This window comes from Anomaloglossus baeobatrachus, chromosome 5 (genome assembly GCF_048569485.1).
Source record: "Anomaloglossus baeobatrachus isolate aAnoBae1 chromosome 5, aAnoBae1.hap1, whole genome shotgun sequence".
In the NCBI taxonomy this organism is placed as follows: Eukaryota; Metazoa; Chordata; class Amphibia; order Anura; family Aromobatidae; genus Anomaloglossus; species Anomaloglossus baeobatrachus.
In genome coordinates this window covers 25,984,619-25,993,106 of record NC_134357.1, presented here as the reverse complement: position 1 = coordinate 25,993,106, position 8,488 = coordinate 25,984,619, and the positions used below count along the sequence as shown (strand labels likewise).

Here is an 8,488-nt window from a genome sequence, read left to right as displayed (position 1 = left end):
CCGATACGCAGTTTGACCGGCCTGGTGACCCAGGAGATGGTATCAGAGAGGGGTCTCCCATCCACAGAGGCTATCACGAGGGGTTTGTCAAGTGGAGTAACAGGCAGCTGGTACTTGTCCACCGTGGCTTGCTGGATGAAATTGCCTGCTGCCCCGGAATCGAGGTATGCCTCAGCCGTGAAACGCGTCTCTCCCGTTGTTACTTGCACAGTCCACGTAACCGGGTCTGAGAGAGTCCCAGCACCTAGGGTGGCCTCTCCTACCAACCCTAGGCTTTGGAGTTTCCCGGCCTTTCCGGACAGGAGCGTAGGAGGTGAGTGCCCTCTCCGCAGTAAAAGCAGAGACCCTTGGCGAGTCGCTCTGCTCGACGTTGTTCAGACTGCCGTACTCGGTCGATCTGCATGGGCTCGTGGACGGGAATCCCAGCTGATGATGACTGAGGTGTGGAGGGTTTCTGTGGAGGAGAAGAATGCCGTACCGGACGTCTCTCACGAGACAGCTCCTTGGAGCGCTCCTGAAAACGAATGTCCACTCGAGTTGCTAGGGCAATCAGGGCATCTAGGGTGGAGGGCACGTCACGACCCGCCAACTCATCTTTGATGCGACTCGAGAGACCTTCCCAGAAGGCGGCTGTTAGGGCCTCATTATTCCACCCGAGTTCTGAAGCCAACGTGCGGAAACGGATGGCGTATTGGCCCACCGACCTTGGCTTGGTCGGAGGTGAACAAATGTGGCAGCTGCGTGAAATGAAGGGAACATTGGTTTATGAAGCCCCTGCAGGTCTTGGGATCTCCGGCATAACGAGGTGGTGAAGCCAAACGGAGTCGGGAAGCATCCGAAGAGGCGGCCACGGGTGCGGGAGCCGTGGATTGACTAGTGGAGGCCCGGGATGCTGAAGGCGTAACTGCCGCTTGTAACGTATTCAGGCGGGTGTCCACGGAAGTCATAAAGTTCAGCATGCGGGTCTGGACTTCACGCTGGCGTTGGAGTTCCTCTTGCAAGGCCGCTAGTGCTGCAGCGGGATCCATGGCCTGATCTTACTGTCAGGGCCAAGCGGTCGGGCAGACCCAGGAGGTGGATCCACTGGGCCGAACTCTAAGATGGTGGTAGGAGTCCGGTAGCTGAAGCACTATGGATAGCAGAACAGTCCGTGCACGTGAAGGTAACGGAGAAGTCCCTGGGACCACGGAGTCACAGATGGTAGTCCGGGTGACGTAGCTCAGGTTCGGAAGCCGAGATGATGTCAGGCAGGGTCCGGAACCTTGTGGAGCGAGATGACAGGTCACCGCAGGGATCCGAGATGGTACGGACTGTCAGATGGCAGACGGACAGCGTGCGGGGTTCGGGATTCAGCAGAACCGGATGGCGAGGCAGGATCAGCTCTAGAAGAGAGATACGTGAGTATGGCACGAAGACACAAGGAGACCTGACTCCTAGCTTGGAAAACACGAAGATCAGGCCCCGCCCCCTTGGACAATAAACCCTTATATACCCTGTACCTGTTTAGCTTCATTTCCTGTTAATGGACGCTGGCCCTTTAAGAAAGGGTCAGTGACCGCGCGCGCGCCCTAATGCGCATGCGCGCCGCCCGGGTGCCAGAAGCCAGGGAAGGAGGCTGAGGGGAGGACGCAGGGGAGCCGGCCAGGGCCTGGGAAGCCGTCAGACGCCGGGATCGGAGGCCAGGGAACCTGGGAAGGACGGGCACCGGAGGCTGGAGAGCGGGGAGCGTGGCAGGTGAGCCGGGGAGCGGGGCAGAGGACCCGGGGAGCGGGGCAGAGGACCCGGGGAGGGGAGCCGAGGACCCGGGGAGCGTGACAGTACACTTAGAATTCTCCTTTATTAGTACTTGTGACCAACTTATATAGTGTCACAAGCAAAGAAAGGATAAGGGGATGTGAGCGAAATGCACTCCATCTAATGCCTTTTGAACTCCAAATTAATAAGATTTGTTTTACAAGTACTCAGGAATTCAATACAGCACGCACACTTAATATGGTGTACTCCAAGAATTCTCCTTTATTAGTACATGTGACCAACTTATATAGGGTCACAAGCAAAGAAAGCATAAGGGGATGTGAGCGAAATGCACTCCTTCTAATGCCTTTTGAACTCCAAATTAATAAGATTTGTTTTACGAGCGCTCGGGAAATCAATACAGCACACACTGCTTAGTATGATGTACTCAAAGAATTCTCCCTTATTAGTACATGTGACCAGTTTATATAGGGTCACAGATAAAGGACAAGGTTCCTCTGAACTATGCACCAATAGGAACAAGTATTAGTGGGAGAAATAGTGTTTTCCAATAACCATCATTTATTCAATAAATTAACAATGCCACTGATACAATGTCTTAAAAGTCACTAAAGATGGCTGTTTAAACCTTGAACTGATATTAAAATCTAGAATCTGGACTCCATGACATGTTTCGCCTTATCTGGTGTCATCAAGGGTTTATGGAACAGATACTAACTATGAACTATAGCAGCAAGCTCAAGTACTGATAAGTAATTATCACCTTTCTTGTGGTGTCTTGTAGACACTTGCTTCTTCTCTAAAGCAATCCTGTGAGTTTGATCTACTCTTTCTTGCTTAGCCAGATAGCGCGATTATTTGTTTTTACATTTTTCACATCGCTACGTTTAAAAAATCATATCATTGTATAGGAGGATGAGGTGAGCTGTGCATCACCTATTGTGAATGGTGGATCCTGTGTTATCTACTGTATATACAGGTGTTATCAGTCATTTGTACAGGAGGAGGAGGTGAGCTGTGATATCACCTTTTGCGAATGGTGGATCCTGTTTTGTCTACTGTATATAGAGGTGTTATCAGTTATTGTACAGGACGAGGAAGAGGTGAGCTGTGATATCACCTATTGTGAATGGTGGATCCTGTGGTATCTGCTGTATATAGAGGTGTTATCCGTCATTGTACAGGAGGAAGAGGTGAGCTGTGACATCACCTATTGTGAATGGTGGATCCTGTGTTATCTACTGTATATAGAGGTGTTATCAGTCATTGTACAGGAGAAGGAGGTGAGCTGTGACATCACCTATTGTGAATGGTGGATCCTGTGTTATCTACTGTATATAGAGGTGTTATCAGTCATTGTACAGGAGAAGGAGGTGAGCTGTGACATCACCTATTGTGAATGGTGGATCCTGTGTTATCTACTGTATATAGAGGTGTTATCAGTCATTGTACAGGAGGAGGAGGAGGTGAGCTGTGATATCACCTATTGTGAATGATGGATCCTGTGTAGTGATGAGCGAGTATGCTTGTTACTACTCGGTACTCGCACGAGTATCACTGTACTCAGGCTACTCGGCGGGTACCGAGTAATTTTGCAATACTCGTGCTTTACTCGTGGTCTTCATTTGTGCATGTTGGCGCTCTTTTGAGAGCCAGCCCTCATGCAGGGATTGGCTGGCAGACCACTGCAATGCCACAGCCCTGTTAGTTGTGGAATTGCAGTGATTGGCCGGCCTGCACAGCGTGACCGAGCCTTTATACCGGCCGGCGCGCTGTGCTCTGTACACAGCCATCTCATATTCCCTGCTTTCCACGCCCACAGGCGCCTATGATTGGTTGCAGTGAGACACGCCCCCACGCTGAGTGACAGGTGTCACACTGCACCCAATCACAGCAGCCGGTGGGCGGGTCTATACTGTGCAGTAAAATAAATAAATAAATAATTAAAAAAAACGGCGTGCGGTTCCCCCCCAATTTTAATACCAGCCAGATAAAGCCATACGGCTGAAGGCTGGTATTCTCAGGATGGGGAGCTCCACGTTATGGGGAGCCCCCCACCCTAACAATATCAGTCAGCAGCTGCCCAGAATTGCCGCATACATTATATGCGACAGTTCTGGGGCTGTACCCGGCTCTTCCCGATTTACCCTGGTGCGTTGGCAAATCGGGGTAATAAGGAGTTAATGGCAGCCCATAGCTGCCACTAAATCCTAGATTAATCATGTCAGGCGTCTCCCCGAGATTCCTTCCATGATTAATCTGTAAATTACAGTTAAAAAACACACACACCCGAAAAATCCTTTATTAGAAATAAAAAACACTAACAAAGTCCCTCATTACCAATTTATTAACCCCGACAAACCCTCCATGTCCGGCGTACTCCACGGACTCCAGCGTCGCGTCCAGCTCTGCTGCATGGAAGTGACAGGAGCTGCAGAAGACACCGCCGCTCCGGTCACCTCCACGCAGCTAATGAAGGGAATAGCGCGATCAGCTGCTGTCAGTCAGGTAACTCCCGGCCACCGCTGGATCCAGCGGTGGCCGCGATTAACCTCAGTGACAGCAGCTGATCGCTATACTCACCTCAGTTGGTGCATGGAGCTGACCGGAGCGGCGGTGAGTAGCGCGATCAGCTGAACTGTCACTGAGGTTACCCGCGGCCACCGCTGCATCCACCGCTGGATCCAGGTAACCTCAGTGACAGCTCAGCTGATCGCTATACTCATCTCATTAGCTGCGTGGAGGTGACCGGAGCGGCGGTGTCTTCTGCAGCTCCTGTCACCTTCATGCAGCAGAGCTGGACGCGACGCTGGAGGACTGTGGATTACGCCGGACATGGAGGGTTTGTCGGGGTTAATAAATTGGTAATGAGGGAATTTGTTTGTGTTTTTTATTTCTAATAAAGGATTTTTCGGGTGTGTGTGTTTATTTACTGTAATTTACAGATTAATCATGGAAGGTGTCTCATAGACGCCTGACATGATTAATCTAGGATTTAGTGGCAGCTATGGGCTGCCATTAACTCCTTATTACCCCGATTTGCCAAAGCACCAGGGTAAATCGGGAAGAGCCGGGTACAGCCCCAGAACTGTCGCATCTAATGTATGCGGCAATTCTGGGCGGCTGTTGGCTGATATTGTTAGGCTGGGGGGCTCCCCATAACGTGGAGCTCCCCATCCTGAGAATACCAGCCTTCAGCCGTATGGCTTTATCTGGCTGGTATTAAAATTGGGGGGACCGCACGCCGTTTTTTTTAATTATTTAATTATTTATTTCACTGCACAGTATACACACACCGGCTGCTGTGATTGGGTGCAGTGAGACAGCTGTCACTCAGTGTGGGAGCGTGTCTCACTGCAACCAATCATAGGCGCCGAAAAGCAGGACAGCAGGGAATAGGAGATTGATTAATGAGCGGCCGGCTTTTTCAAAAGAGGAAAAGCCACCGGAGTTTGAACAGCTGTGCAGCGCCGCGGCAGTGATCGGGGAACGGTAAGTAAGAGAGAGGGGGGGGAACTGACCGACAGACTGTGAGAGGGGGACAGACAAGACAGAGAGAGACAGACCGACGGACTGAGGGAGATAGAATAAAAAAAAAAAAATGACCGACATCGCTAGTAAAAAGCACAAAACATGCGTTTTGGACATCGGAGTGCCACACAAGGTTTTCATGTAAAATCTTTCATGTATTATTAATCTCAAAAAGTAACATACACCAGCTCTATCTCACTATTGGGTATGTGCCCTTAACATCTCCGCCATGAAAATTCATTTTGGGGTCATTTTGGAAGGTTTTCTGGTGAGTCCGTAAAAATGGCGTAAAACTTGGACAAAATTGTTCACAGCTGTGACTTTTGAGTGATAAATGCTTCAAGGGGTCTTCCCCATGCTGTTGCCATGTCATTTGAGCACTCTTCTGAGACTTTTGTGACATTTTTAGGGTTTCTACATGCTGCCGGGGGGTCATTTCACAAAAATACTCGGGTCTCCCATAGGATAACATTGGGCTCGGTGCTCGGGCCGAGTACACGAGTATCTTGGGAGGCTCGGCCCGAGCTTCGAGCACCCGAGCTTTTTAGTACTCGCTCATCACTAATCCTGTGTTATCTGCTGTAAATAGAGGTGTTATCAGTCATTGCAGAGGAGGAGGAGTAAGTGAGCTGTGACATCACCAAAGTTAACAACAAAACAGTGTCCACATTGGAAGTTGTCACCCTTGTGGCTCCTCTATAGGGCTGACTCTGCGCCGCTCTTTACATACTTACACTTGAGCATCTGGAGAGTCACGTCTCACATAAGTTATCTAAATTAATCCGATAGATGAAGAAGGCGACACATTCCATTCCTAAACTCTGAATCCTAATCACCTGTTTGTGATGGAGCGGAGAAATGAGAAATGTTTAAAGGGGCAGTCCTATTTAGAAAAAACGATATTTTTTTAGAACCCACTTAGGACAAATAGTTGAGCAGAGTTTGTCCTGTCACCAGGATTCCCTGGTGATATTTGTAGCCAATGTGGGGGTCCGTCAATAAGTGCTCATCTTCTCTGATCCACCGCTGTGGAAATAAAGCATTGCATGTCTTCCATTAAAATGAATGATCTGTTTGTGTGATGCACGGAGACATCACGTCCTCAGCATGGACTATATTATATGTAATTGTGAATAATTGAATGAATAACTTCCTGAAGAAGCAAATATTCCGAGTGGATTTTTTTTATTATGAGCTCTGCTACATCTGACAAACTCAGCTCTGCGACATCTGACAAACTCAGCTCTGCGACATCTGACAAACAGCTCTGCTACATCTGACAAACTCAGCTCTGTTACATCTGACAAACTCAGCTATGCTACATCTGACAAACAGCTCTGCTACATCTGACAAACAGCTCTGCTACATCTGACAAACTCAGCTCTGCGACATCTGACAAACAGCTCTGCTACCGACAAACTCAGCTCTGTTACATCTGACAAACTCAGCTATGCTACATCTGACATCAGCTCTGCTACATCTGACAAACTCAGCGGTACTACATCTGACAAACTCAGCTATGCTTCATCCGACAAACTCAGCTCTGCTACATCCGACAAACTCAGCTCTGCTACATCTGACAAACTCAGCGGTACTACATCTGACAAACTCAGCTATGCTTCATCCGACAAACTCAGCTCTGCTACATCCGACAAACTCAGCTCTGCTACATCTGACAAACTCAGCGGTACTACATCTGACAAACTCAGCTATGCTACATCCGACAAACTCAGCTCTGCTACATCCGACAAACTCAGCTCTGCTACAGTCGACTAACTCAGCTCTACTATATCTGACAAACTCAGCTCTACTACATCTGACAAACAGCTCTACTACATCTGATAAACTCAGCTCTGCTATATCTAACAAACTCAGCTCAACTATACTGACAAACTCAGCTCTGCTATATCTGACAAAATCAGCTCTGCTACATCTGACAAACCCAGCTCTGATACCTCTGACAAACTCAGCTCTACTATATCTGGCCAATTCAGCTCTGCTACCTCTGACAAACTCAGCTCTGCTACCTCTGACAAACTCAGCTCTGCAACATCCAACAAACTCAGCTCTGATACCTCTGACAAACTCAGCTCTACTACATCTGACAAACAGCTCTACTACATCTGATAAACTCAGCTCTGCTATATCTGACAAACTCAGTTCAACTATACTGACAAACTCAGCTCTGCTATATCTGACAAAATCAGCTCTGCTACATCTGACACACCCAGCTCTGATACCTCTGACAAACTCAGCTCTACTATATCTGACCAATTCAGCTCTGCTACATGTGACAAACTCAGCTCTACTATATCTGGCCAATTCAGCTCTGCTACCTCTGACAAACTCACCTCTGCAACATCCAACAAACTCAGCTCTGATACCTCTGACAATCTCAGCTCTGCTATATCTGACAAACTCAGCTTTGATACCTCTGACAAACTGAGCTCTGCTACATCTGACAAACTCAACTTTGCTACATCTGACAAACTCAGCTCTGCTACATCTGACAAAATATTGAAGTTTCAATGCCATTGTTAAAGGATGTGAGCCAAGCTGTGTGCAGGTAAGCAGCAGAAGGGAGGGACTGGGGAGGTTCACAGGTACCAGACTGCCAGATACAACTGGAAAAAAACCAGTTCAAGCTCTACCTGGTCCAGGTGAACTGTATGGGAGGGGACGGGAGCAAAAGGTGAGCGACAGCGACTGCCAACAGGTGAGGGGGAGCCGATAGGACTGCAAGGTGCATTCACTGTGGAAGAAGCTGGCGAGAGAACTCCGAAAGAAAAGCTCCACATTGGTCCTACGACATAGGAAGAAAACCGAAAAAGCCGCCTGCGCTGATGTAAAGTAGATGCTCATCTCCTGCACTATCCCGGGCACAAAGACTCAGGTTTGTGACTTCTCCTATAAAGGTGCCAATGCTAAACCCTAAAGAACACCACCCGTCGTCTTCTACTGTCGAGCTGACAGCCATTTCTTGGTTACATCTGTATCTGACAACTAATGTGACTTGCAGGACACTTCCTACTGAGTTGTCACTCAGCTTTTTTAGACTCCTGATTAATAATTCAATATAGATATGGAGCTTAGAGAGGTTGTATGGCTCTATAAAGGATGCAGAATTCACATTCAAGAGGCTAGAAAAGCCGGAAGACAAAACCCATGGGAGCTTCAGTCGGGGAAGAAGGGTTATAACATT

General features: G+C 48.4%; 1 protein-coding gene across 1 annotated transcript in view; it reads left to right on the top strand.

The window, feature by feature from the left end:
* The first annotated feature begins 7,943 nt into the window (after positions 1-7,943).
* Positions 7,944-8,488, top strand: part of SCNN1A (sodium channel epithelial 1 subunit alpha) — a 108,710-nt gene continuing 108,165 nt past the window's right edge. The window contains exon 1 of the mRNA XM_075348339.1: positions 7,944-8,179. The gene's annotated coding sequence lies outside the window, so the exon portion shown is untranslated. The remainder of the gene's footprint in view (positions 8,180-8,488) is intronic.